Source organism: Microtus oregoni, unplaced genomic scaffold (assembly GCF_018167655.1).
Source record: "Microtus oregoni isolate MIOR12 unplaced genomic scaffold, Mior012 000036F_ref0000092, whole genome shotgun sequence".
NCBI classification, from domain to species: Eukaryota; Metazoa; Chordata; class Mammalia; order Rodentia; family Cricetidae; genus Microtus; species Microtus oregoni.
The window spans coordinates 24,498,181-24,511,514 of NW_024543095.1; the positions used below are offsets into that span (position 1 = coordinate 24,498,181).

The 13,334-nt window shown below is 41.4% G+C and overlaps 1 protein-coding gene across 3 annotated transcripts in view; it reads right to left on the reverse strand.

Annotated features, from left to right (window-relative positions):
- Nucleotides 1–923, reverse strand: part of Rictor (RPTOR independent companion of MTOR complex 2) — a 93,627-nt gene extending 92,704 nt beyond the window's left edge. For all 3 annotated transcript variants that reach the window (XM_041630999.1, XM_041630998.1, XM_041631000.1), the window contains exons 1-2: nt 885–923; nt 677–724 (exon numbers count right to left, since the gene is read on the reverse strand). The gene's annotated coding sequence lies outside the window, so the exon portion shown is untranslated. The remainder of the gene's footprint in view (nt 1–676; nt 725–884) is intronic.
- Between the last annotated feature and the right edge of the window lie 12,411 nt (nt 924–13,334).

Here is a 13,334-nt window from a genome sequence, read left to right on the forward strand (position 1 = left end):
AACCCAGCCCCGCTGCTGCAGAAGGTACACAATGAACCTGCGGCAGAGTGAGGGGGCGGTCTCTAGCCAACTCCAGACCCGGCGGGCCCGGGAAAGGGAAGCAGCAGGGAGACACGGCAGAAACCAGACACTCAGCCCTAATCACCGGCTCTCGATTTCACCTCCGAGTTATCAAAGCCGCGGGTCCCCGGAGCAGCGCGCGCGGACAGGGCAAAGCCCACAACGCAGTCAGCGAGAACCCAGCAGGTCCAGCATCTGCTCCGGGGGACGGGGAGGGCAGGATGTGGTCGCTCTTCCCTCAAACATCCTCCAGTAACCTAAATAACAACGTCTACCCCCCCACCCGCCTCCTCCCAGGCCGCCCCCGGGATCGGGGGCCCGGGAGCGGTGATGGGAGAAGAAATGTTCCAGCGGGCGAGCGAGGGGGGTGGTAGTCTGGAGCGCCCCGGGATCGCTGGCTGCACCGAATCCGCCCCGAGCTCCCGAGCTCCCGCAGCCGCCCGAGGCCCGGAGGGGCTCAGCCCAGGGAAGCGGGCGCGGGGCAGGGGGATGGGCGCGGGCTCGGCCCCTCGCTGCCCCCGGGGCCGCGAGTCGCTCGCTGGCCGGCCCACCCTAGCCTCGGGGCCCCGGGCTCCGGCCCAAGCTCCCGCGCCTCTCCGCCGGCGCCCAGCATTACCTCGGGTCAGATCCAGCGGGACGTTCTCCTCGCCGCTGTCATTCCGCCCTGTGCGAAACAGACACACAAGCCCCTGTTAGGAAGCATCGCCGGCCGCCGGCGGCCAGTGCCCAAGCTCGTCTCCCCCACCCCAGGACCCGGGGCAGGTTGAGCACCGCGGTGGTGGGCACCGAGCGCGCGGGGTTGCGAGGGCGGCGGCGGGCTTTACCTCGTATTCGGAGGTTCTTCAGCGAGCGGCCGCGGCCGATCGCCGCCATATTGACGGGTTTCAGTCACAACACCGGAAACCTCGCCCAATCGCGCGAGAACCCCTTCCCCTCCCCGCGCGCCGCTCCCGCCCCCCCTCCCCGCACCGCGGCGGCGCCCCCGCCCCTCGGCACTGAGAGTCGTCCGCGGGCGTGGAGCAACGCGGCGCGGAGCCGGGGTGGGATGCGGCACCCGGGGCGCGGAGACGGGCTGGGCGTCCGAGCGCAGGCGTGGTGGGAGGCGCCTTTCCCACGGGGGATTCCCATTGATGTGGAGCGGAGTCCGCGCGCTGGTTCGGCCGTGGGCCGGGCTGCGGGCCGCTGGCCACCTGCTGAACTGCCCTGCTCGCACTCCCCGCGTGGCTTTAAAGCCCGCTTCTTTACTCATCGGCTACAGTTATTTTTATTTAAAAAAGAAAAAGGGAAGAAAGGGGCGGGGAGGGTGATGTAGGGAAGCGCTGCGCACTGTTAGGAAGGTCGCTTTGATCCTTTCCCAGAACCGCGGTGCTCCAAGTGAACACGAAACGAAGTTTGTTTGCCACCCACGCTCTGACCATTGAGCTAAGCGGCTCTGCGCTTGATCTTAGGCGAAGCCGCTCTCGGGCCCCCAGGCTTTTCCGAGAGCAGGCGGCAGGGTGGAGGTTTGTTTTCGGTCCGCCTGGCATCGGACGTGAAAGGAGTACAGAAGCGGGTGTGCAGGGCGGGTGTCCCCGCGCGGGACCGTTCCCGGGCGAGCGCCGGCGCCAGGAGGCCCCGGAGAGGGTTTCCTCTCTGCCTGGAGCCCGGGAGGAGGTTGGGCGCCCCGTCCTGGCTTTCTGTTACTCCTACATCACTGGCTAATGCAGACGTCGTCGTGGGTAGATTTTTTTTTTTTTAATACACACAAGTAACAATTATTAGTTGTTCGGGTTTCTGGAAGCGGTTTATTACATAGTCATTTGGTCCTTAACCCAGCAACTCCCTTAAACTAGATTACTTAAGTGAGAGTATTTTTCTCTCCTCGAATTTCTCATCTCTATTCCAGACTTAAAGGTTAGTTGGTAGTGGAGATCTTGCCTTAACCATTTCTCTTTTATCACAAATATCAAAACCAAATATCTGTTGGAGGAGTAAACACCTTCGGTTCCTTCTATGTGATAATGTTCTAAATCAAATCCAAACAAACAAACAACCAAAAACAAAATCCCTCCAAAAACACAAAGAAAAAAATTGAAGAAACTTCCCTTGTTCATAATAGTGAACAATTGCAAACAAAAGCCCAAAGGTGCAATTTATGCAAATGTAGTAGCCATCTGAAATGACTATGTTGATCTTATGTACTAATTAGTGTCTGGTACTGGGTAAACTATTATAATTTTCCTGTATTAATAAATGTTAGACATATATATATATATAAATTGCAAAGGATCCACTGTAAGACACTTTTTACATACATGTACGTGAGGAAAAAATCCAAGATGTGTAGCTGAATGTTTACTGCTATTCTTTTCCCTCAATTGTGGGGTCACACCTTCGCTTTTTGTTCTTGCTTGGTCATATGCACCTTTTAAATAATAGTTGGTCTAGGACAGTTGTGGAAGTAAAAGTTTTTTAAAGAAGAGTTAAAGAACACCAGGAAAATGAACTGTGCTCGCTGCTTTCTTAAGGAACTACCTCATGTCTGCACATTCCAGGTTCCTCAGGGTGAGATCTGCATTCTGGCATCTGCTGCTGCTCTTAGATTTAAGGATCTAACACAATTATAATGCTTTAAAGAAATATTTCCTGACACTATCAGTACAAGCTTTGATAATAACAAGCTTGCTTCCTTTTTTTTTTTTTTTTTTTTTTTTAGCTTTCAAGTCTCAGTGGAAGCTGTTTACTCTATTTCCTGCCTCAGACGACAACCACAAAGCTTGATGCCTGGCCAGGACATTGAAAATTTTATCTTTCGTCCCTCCACACATCACCATCGCTAGGAACAAAAATAGTAGAAATCTGTCAATGAAGATAAAAATAAAGAAAATTCTACCAGATTTTCAAATGATCCTTTTAATACTATTGTTTATCCTCGCCTATTTTCAAATTTTCCTAAACTGTTTTAACTTTTTTTTCTTGCTCAGTATTTCCCACAAGTGAGTACAACAGATCCACTTTAGCCAAGGAACTTCTGCACCTCTTACCTTCCTAACTGTGTGTTTTTATTTGAAGTCCAGTATTTACTTACTCCATTCTTCCAGATAGCAATGAATGATGCTGTTTGCTTCTACTACCTCAGCCATTTAGATGAAGTTATGGTCTTCACATTTGTTCTTAAAGTGGATAGCATTTCTGAGCAAAAGAAAAAAGAGTGTTTGCATTGGCACTCAACTGGGAATGAGGAGTTTTTTTGGTGAGTTATAACAGGGAATGCATTATACATTATGATTGAATTTTAAATAATATCAATTATAGTTGGCCCCTGAACAAAGGATACTTATTTTTGTGAAGCCTGGTTGTTTGCTGTGATACTTGTTAAAAGTTGCCCTTGATACTTGTTTTTTTCCCCTTTGTCTATTTTAAGCCTCCCCCAAAGACTCACTCATTTTGTTTACTTCTTGCTACTTCTGTAATTTTATTTTGATTCTGATCTAGTCACTGTGAAGATGACTTCCTCTTCTTAGTTTTCATTTCCCAGCTAGGTTTCATTTACTGTGTCAATGAATTTCTTTTTCTAATATTAGTCATTGATAAAAAATGTCCTCTGAGACGGAGTCCAAGACCACACCTCTAAATGACAGCTCACTTGAATTGGAAGATACCATGACTTCACTAATAGTCACTGTCTGGGTTCAATTCTCTAACTTGCTGCACACAATTAATAATTCTAAAATTGTATTTTTATCACTTGGAGGCGAAGTTACAATACTGAACAGAAACAAAAGCTTCCTTGCCAAACCCTTGGTTCCCTTTAATCTACCTGCTTTGCTACCTGGGCCATATGAAGATAAACTAAGTCAAAAGCCACCAAGTTTGGTGTGGCTGTTTCTTGGTAACTTCTCTTTGTTCGAGCCACACGTTTAATATCTAGATGAAGACCATTAAAATGACAAACGATGGACTCCGTGAGACCAATGTTACCATCCTTCCCCAGGTGGACTGCGGGAATTCATGTTAGATCACATCAAAACAAAGTTAGGTTTAAGGTTGATTTAAGCACGTTGAGAATTCCTTAACATTTGATGCTGTCCAAAAATAATTATTTAGATTTTATTTTAAATAATTCTGTAAGGCATCAAGGCTCCCTACAAAAGCAGCTTTAAGTGAAGAACAAAGCTCTGTGGATGAATAGAAAATAGCTGTGCATTCAGAACATAGTCTAGAAGCATGTGCCCTGATTTCAGTAGTGGTTGTGGAGTGCTAGAAATCTGAGTGATATTTTTCTTCATTTTTTTATCACTTTATGCTAAAACAATTTTTTACTTGACTAATCTTTTGTAAGGAAAACTAGAGAAATTTTCTTGGCTATTTTAAAAGCAAATGGCAAACATTTTTTTACAATACTAATTTGGTTAGCACTGAACATATCAAAATTGGTTTTGTATCACTGTCAATAAAGAGAAAGCATTAACATATGTATCCATATATATGCATATATTTACCTATTATTTAGGGAAAATAAAAAAGATAAAATAATTATTAAAGTTACTGCTTTACTAATAGCAGAGATAGTAGCAATAGGATCAAACTAATGCTTAATTCTCTTCTATATTTCTGGCTTAACCTTGTGATATGGCAATTCAAAAAGTCTGGTTTTAAAAATTGGAATTTAATAAAAATAAAACTTGCAACAGTTCAAGTTAATATTAAAGTCAATAGCAGAAAACCATTCTATTGCCTGAAGTTTTTAGACTCTAACCCTTGTGTTTCCAGTGTCTTCAGAACTTAGAGCAGGATTTTGAAAAAGTAATTTCACTAATAAATGCCCATCTTCTGTGGCTGTGACTAGTTTTCCACAGGAAACTAGAAGAAAGAACATTTAGAAACCTTCAGCCGAAGGTAACAACACGGTTTCAGAATGCTTCATCTGAAAGATATTTACACAGGTAGGAAAACTCTGTTTCCGTCATTTGTAAGAGTGAAAATATGGAAAACTGTGTGATATATTTTATATTTTAATCGTTTCTAGAAGAAAAGAAGCACAGCACTGTGACATATAAAAGTTCTTGCCCTAGCCCAAGCCTCTGTTCAAAGTACCGTGCTCAGTGCCTGTTTGCACATTTTTCCAGAGGAGCAAGAGTAAATACTAACAATCTGACAGGTCACATGCCTTTGGAAGACGTTGGTCATCACGGGACAGAGAGCTCCAAGTGTTTGCACGGCACACACACTTTCATGGTCACTCCGCTTCGTGTCTCAAACCGTGAAGACGTTAAACTACAGTGAGGGTCTTATTTCTATAAAATGATCGGAGGCTGAGCAGTCTCTGTACTTCTGTTTGGATCTCTTTTAAAATGTCATCCGCCGGAACTGCTTTATTGCTTTTCATAGAGCACTGCTCTTATGAACGACCTTATTTGCTCATAAGGATACATGTTTTTCGTACTTTTTGTTACCCAGGGGTTCGAGGAGGAATTACTGAGATATTTTGATATGGAAGAGAATTTAGCTGATAACACGAACTGGCATGTTTCCAAACAACTATGCTTCTTGCCAGCTTCGTGGCAAAACTTCCATAATTCCTAGATATTTTCTGCTTCTTTTACCAGTGGAGCTCTGTCTCAGCTCATCAGCAGACCTTTTGTTTGTGTTTTATTTCAGCTATTCTTTTTAATTGTAACAAGAAATACCTCTATATTCCCTGAAGATATTCTGACTTTCTGTTAATGGATAGAAAGAAGTATTTCTTTTCAGAAAGTGATGAAGTCAATATTGTACATCTTGAAACATCACTAAAAATATAGAGATATTATATTCATAATCTGCTGATTCTTAAAACTATTTTACTAATCAACTAGCTTTGTAGTATCACTGGTTAACATTTCATGGGACAATTTATACTTAAGAGTTGAGTATTAGTGGATAATGCATGTAAATTCCTATCTTGCATAATGGTAATACTTTCAATCTTTAGATATAACATCTAATTGCACCATTATTGCTTTTGTTTTCTGTTTTCTTCCTTCCTTTTTTTTTTTTGTTTGATTTTCCGAAACAGGCTTTCTCTTTGCAGCCTTGGCTGTCCTGTGACTTACTCTATAGATCAGGATGGTCTTGAACTCGCAGAGATCCACCTGCCTCCTTAACGCTGCAATTAAAGGTGTGTGCCACCACCACCTGGCTGCTTTTGTTTTCTTATAAGAAAGCTCTTAAAGTACTAAAATCAGAACCATCAGATCTGTCAGCTCTGGAAACTCCGTTCTTTGCTTTAATTGTTTTTGTTATGTACTTAATAGTTTCTTTGTAAGATTTTTTTTGATTCTTATGTAACACATGCTGATTTTTTTATTTTTGCATCTGTAATCCTGTCTGAGCCTTCTGGGTGCTGGCATTTCAGGCCTGGGCCACCACATCTGGCTGTGTGAGACTGTTTTTAGACCATGTATACATTTTGTGATGAGTAGTTTATAACATTCTCCATGAATTCACTTACATTATTATATGGGCATATGCCAAAGCGGAAGGCTTCTCTGGGAAGTCCTGGGAACTATAGAACCCCTAATTCTTCCTTCCTCTAGGATACCTTATGCTGGTTTAACCTGCTGACCAAATGCGAGATGAATTGTGAATCTGCAGAATATCAGTAGTTTACTTTTTCTTAGCTGAAGGAAGGAGGCTTAAAAAGCTCCTCAAAAGTCCCACCAAAACAAAACAAAAAACTACAAAACCCAAAAACAAACAAACAAAAAAAAATAAGGGATTCAAGATACATAGCTCAGAATACAGTGCTTGCTTTTACTTGGGATGCAAAAAGTTTGGGGTTGGTCTTCAACCGACAGTGGGGTGCAAAGTACAGTAAAATCAGAATAAAGAAAAGTAACCAAATAGAAAACAGAAGTGGTAACTGGCCTATGTAGAGGGTAAATACCACTGGCTTGGCCGAGATAAGACAGACTAAGGAAGTACATAAGGCAGGAGAGTTGCGCTCTCCATTGAGCTCAGAGTTAGGAGGTGGACCAACGTGAACCCAGGTTGGCAGCACCCGCTCACTGCCCCCTATCAGCAGCAACTACAAGTTCTTTTAGGAGAAAAGTCTGGCATGTACTGAAAAATGGAATCATCACATATCACGATCCAATAGAGAAGAGTCTATGCTCTAACATTTTCAATACCCACAGGCAAGCGTCACGGCAAATATAAATTGGAGGACGAAACTGACAGAACTGTATCATTTCTAGAGCAGTTTACACGTAAAGTTGAGTGATAGTGGACTTTAGGTTTGCGCGGTGGAATGAATTTTTTACACCATCCACGATGGAGAAGTGAGTATTGGACTTCACTTCTCACAGCGCATAACTGCTAATCTAGGTAGAAATGCAAGGCAGCTGTCCTTCGGTTGGACAATGGATACCGGGACTTTGAGATGAAAGAAACAAAGTGATCCACATTCTCACTGGTTTTCTGCCTGGGGTTTTTCTTCTTAAACATAGCGCACAGACGTGGAAACGAACCCAACAGCGGGCTCACGGGCTAGGAACTAGAATGACGTACGCCAGGCAGTGGTGGTGCACGCCTTTAATCCCAGCACTCGGGAGGCAGAGGCACAGAGGTCAGGCGGATCTCTGTGAGTTCCAGGTCAGCCTGGTCAACAGAGCGAGTTCCAGGATCCAAAGCTACAGAGAAGCCCTGTCTCCAAAAACAAAGCAAAAACAAAAAAAAAACAAAAAAAAACAAAAAACAAAAAAACGAAACAAAACAAAACACAAATAAACAAATAAAATGACTGAAGTTCAATGATAACAAGACCTTTTATGTTTGATGAGCAGGATAGCAGAAATGAGGGACTTCTACTCAGAAACCCTGCACATAGACACTCTCTTGCTTATTTCCTGTAATTGAAAGCTTTGAGCAGTACTTGGGAAGTTTGGCATGGTTTACTATTATGTATGTTTTTGAGGGATTTTTAATATCTAATATCTTGGTGTGTTGGGGGCAGAGAAGGTAAATTGCCGTGTTAAAAGAAGAATATATTCTCCCAGATTGCTTCATTTAGCCTTAATGAAAGAGTAGGTGCCTAGCCTCACTGCAACTTGATATACTTCGGGTGGTTGATATCCACGGAAGGGATGCCCTTTTCTGAAGAGAAACAGGAGGAGTGGGTAGGGGTGAGCAGGTAGATGGGAGGAACTGGGGCAAGAGGAGCAGGGGAAACTTTGGTTGGGATGAAAAAAGAAACAAAAGAATTTGTTCTTAGAAAACATTCAATGATGTGCTATCTACATGGAAAATGATATGGTCTGTTATTAATTTTAATTTAATTTTCCTTTAATTTTTTTTTTTCGAGACAGGGTTTCTCTGGGTAGCACTGGCTGTCCTGGAACTTGCTCTGTTGACCAGTCCTTGAATCCAACCTCTGCCTCCCAGTTGCTAGAATTAAAGGTGTATGTCACCATTACCTGGCATTTTAATTTAATTTTCCTTTGTGTGTGTGTCTGAATATATGTGTCTGTGTGAGTGCATATACTTATAATTGAGCAGCAAGTGGTGTTATGAGCCACATCTTCCAGCTCTATAATTTTGTTTTAAATAGTGATCATTTAGAATACTGATTGATGACTAGAGATCGGGGAGGGGGTGGCCAAATGGGCGATAGATAAAGAAAAGCGGATTTAATCAGTCCTTGTAGAATGCTTGTGTTGAACTACTACCCTGGGCCTTATTAATATTTATAATTAATTTATGTTAGTTAAAAATTAAACATACTCTGTGAAAACACTAATCAAATGAAGGCTACTGTGACTATATTAATATCAGACAATTCTGAAGAACAATTATGAGGGACATGGAGAAATGATTATGTTAGTAAGATAACCAATTCACTAAAGAGACATAGCCAATCCAAATGCATGTGTGGTAATAAAAGCCAAATCACAAAGTAATAACACTGCAAAGAAGTAGAGACAAATATCCAATAGGTTGAAAATGGCAATGCCCCTGTCTCAGTAATCCATAAAAAAAAAGTTTAGAAATCAAAGAATGGTAGTATTATGAAAAAATGACCCCTATAGATTCATATATTTGATCTTTGGTCCCCAGTTGGTGAGCGTGTTTGAGAAGATTCAGGAAGTGCAGCTCTATTGGAGGAGGTTTGTCACTGAGGGCAGACTTTGGGGTTTCAAAGCCACAGTGCTGTACCCATTGCTGTCTGCCTCCTGCTTGCAGTCCAGATGTGAGCTCTCAGCTGTTGCTGTCTCCATGCCTTCATTCTCCCATCATGGAGACTCTAACCCTCTGGAACTGTAAAGCCAATTAAACTCTTTCTTTTATACAATGTCTTTGCCATAGTGTTCTAACACAGCAATAGAAAAGGAACTAAGACACAGGGTATAGAGAACATGAACAGTAATATCAACCATATTCCTAAGTGACATTCAGAGAGCGATCTGTCAGAGAATGACCGCACATTCCTTTCACACACACATACTCTGTTCACCAAGGCAGAGTTGTTGGAGTATAGAACAAACTTCCACAAGTGGGAATAAGAAGAAGTGCATGTGCATTCCGTATACTAACGACATTAAATTAGCAATCAGTAATATTTTTAAAGCATGACACATTCTCAGACTGTAAAAGTTAAACAGCAAAAGCACCCAAATAACATAGAATAAAGTAGATAAATGGATAACTAGAGCCTGTTTGGAATTAAATATAAATAAAAAATATAGCATACAAATATTGTCAGGATAACTGTAAGCATTAGATAGTTCAAGACTTTTTTTTTTTCAAGAAGAAAGTGTAAAACTAATGATGTATTATGCTTGTATGTCAGGGAAAGAACAGTGCATTGAATCAAAACCAAACAAAAGAAAGTCAGCTGTAGAAATGGAGAAGAGGAAATTGAAGGAAAACAGTACAATCCAAATCTGTTTGTCTGGGACTGGAGAGAAGGGTCAGTTGTTAGGAGTAAGCACCCCACTATCACAAAGACCAGGTTTGGCTCCCAAAACCCACATTGGGTGCTTTACGGCCACCCGTAAACCCAGGTCTGTTGGGACCTGACCCCTCCAGGTTCCAGGGGCATCTGCACTTACATACTCGGCCCCACACACCCCATACACATAACTTTTTTTTTTATTGGTTTTTCGAGACAGGGTTTCTCTGTGGCTTTTGGAGCCTGTCCTGGAACTAGTTCTGTAGACCAGGCTGGTCTCGAACTCACAGAGATCCACCTGCCTCTGCCTCCCGAGTGCTGGGATTAAAGGCGTGCGCCACCACCGCCCGGCTATACACATAACTTTTAAAAATTAAAAAAAAATTTTCTTGAGGAAAAAAAACTAAACTAAGCTAAAGTTGATAAATCTGTAGCCAGACTCATCAAAGACAATAAAGAGAGAAGATATTAATTAAAAACATCAGGCTTGAAATTTGGGATATTATAACATAACAAATACGAAAAGCAAGGAAGGAAATATTAATTTTATGCTGATGAATTTGACTACTTAAATGAAACCAATCAACTCATTGAAAGAAAAAAATGCCAAAGCTGCCCTCAAGCTATTTAATCGATTGTTCAAATGACTCTCAGGAATAGATAAAGGGGGAATGCTAGGATAGCCAGCATAGTGCCCAAGAAAAACCAATCAGAGAGCTCGCAAATTCTGTGTAAAGACTTATTTAAAGCTACCAGACATTTCTAGAGAAAGGAAAAACATAAATTAATAGCACAGAAAAAATATATTCCGTTAAATTTTTGATTATTATAACAACAAAGCAATCCATTGTAAAGAGAACATTTTCAACTACTGGTGCTGGATCAACTGGATTTCCATCCACAACTAATGAATATTGATCTATACCTTAAACCTTGCTCAAAAACAGAGTCAAATGGATCATAAGCCCAGCTCTGCAAATGTCTAGAAGAAAACAGTAGAAAATCTTCATGCTGTTGCATATGAGAAGCATTTCTGAGACATGATAGCAGAAGCCCGATCAATAAAGGGAAAGTGATAAACCTGATGGATTTATCAAAAGGCAGAATATCCCTCGGAAGGACACTGCTGGAATAAAAGGACTTGCTGTAGACTTCTAAAAAGTACTGGGGTAGTTTGTTATGTGTCTCTTTTGTGGCATTGCAGAGTAAGTCTGGGACATCACACGACTGAGTTATATCCTTAGTCTGGGAAGTATTTTTTTTTTAGATTTAAAATAAAATATGTATTTAAAAATAAAAACGTATACAGATACTGTAATATATATACTACATACAATTTTGATACATTAAAATTTATAATAAATAAAATTTTGAAATACAAAAATCTTTTAAAATGGAGAAGAGATTTTAAAAGTTTTTTTTATTGAGAAAAGAAGAAAAAAAAACGTAAACAAAAAACAAGTTTCCACCTCCTCCCAGCCCCCCCATTTCCCTCCCCCTCCTCCCACCCTTCTCTCCCTCCCCCCCACTCCTCTCCCCCTCCCTCTCCAGTCCAAAGAGCAGTCCGGGTTCCCTGCCTGTGGTAAGTCCTAGGTCCTCCCCCCTCCGTCCATATCTAGGAAGATGAACATCCAAACTGGCTAGGCTCCCACAAAGCCAGCACATTAAGTAGGATCAAAACCCCGTGCCATTGTCCTTGGTGTCTCATCAGCCCTCATTGTTCGCCATGTTCAGAGAGTCCGGTTTTATCCCATGCTTTTTCGGTCACAGTCCAGCTGGCCTTGTATTTTTAATCATATATTTGATAAAGTACTTGTATACAAGTGACTAGAGAACTCACAATACTTAAATGTTTTTTTTTAAAGAAAAGAAACCGATGGTGTTTTTGGTTGTCACCTTGACTATATATGAAACGAACTATAATCTAGAAATAAAGGACACACTTGCAATCTGGATCTTGAGGCAAGAAGACAGTATGCCTTTGATCCTGATCTTTTTTTTTTAGTGTATTTTTTTATTGTTTTATTGAGCTGTACATTTTTTTCCAATCCCCTTTCTTCTTCCCCTTTCCCCTTCCACCTTTCCTCCTGCCCCCCCCCCCCATGCTCTAAAATTGCTCAGGAGATCTGGTCTTTTTCTCCTTCCTAGGTGGCTCTCTCTTAGGGTCTTCTTTATTGTCTAGGTTCTCTGGGGTTGTGAACTGTAGGCTGGTCATTCTTTGTTTTATGTCTAATATCTGCTTATGAGTAAGTGCATACTATATTAGTCTTTCTGGGTCTGGGTTACCTCGCTCAGTATGGTTTTTTTTTCTAATTCTGTCTATTTACCTGCAAATTTCAAGATGTCATTTTTTTTTTTTAAACGGTGAGCAGTACTCCATTGTGTAAATGTACCGCATTTTCCCTTATATTCTTAAGTTGAGGGGCATCTAGGCTGTTTCCAGGCTCTGGCTATTACTAATAATGCTGCTATAAAAAGACACAGGCTAACAGATCAGAAACAAAAACAGAATCCATCCTTCTGCTGCATACATGAAACATACCTTAATTTCATAAGACAGGCATTACCTCAGGGTAAAGGGTTGGGAAGATTTTCCAATCAAATGGACCTAAGAAACAAGCTGGTGTAGCTATCCTAATATCTAACAAAATAGACTTCAAACTAATATTAGTCGAAAGAGATGAAGATGGTTATTTCATATACAACACCGAAAAACCCCATCAAGATGAAGTCTCAATACTGAACATCTATTCCCCAAATATAAGAGCACCCATATTTGTAAAAGAAACATTACTAAAGCTTAAAAAAATTACACACCAAAACCCACCTAGTAATATTGGGAGACTTCAACACCCCACTCTCACCATTGGACAGGTCTGCCAGACAGAAACTTAACAGAGAGATAAAGGAACTAACAAATGTAATGATTCAAATGCGCATAACAGACATCTATAAAACATTTCACCCATACACACAAAAAAATATACCCTCTTCTCAGCACCTCATGGACCCTTCTCTAAAACTGACCACATACCCGACAACAAAACAAATCTCAACAGACACAGAAAAAAAAAAATTTGAACAACCCCCTGTGTCTTATCGGATCATCATGACTTAAAGTTAGAATTTAACAACAGCACTAATTGTTGAAAGCCCACAAACTCATGGAAACTGAACAGTGCTCAACTGAATCACCAGTGGATCAAGGAAGAAATAAGAAAGGAACTAAAGACTTCCTAAAATTCAGCAAAAGTGACCACACTTCACACTTAAGCCTATGACACAATGAAAGCAGTGTTAAGAGGAAAGTTCATAGCACTAAGTGCCCACATAAAGAAACTGGGAAAATCCTACACTAGTGAAT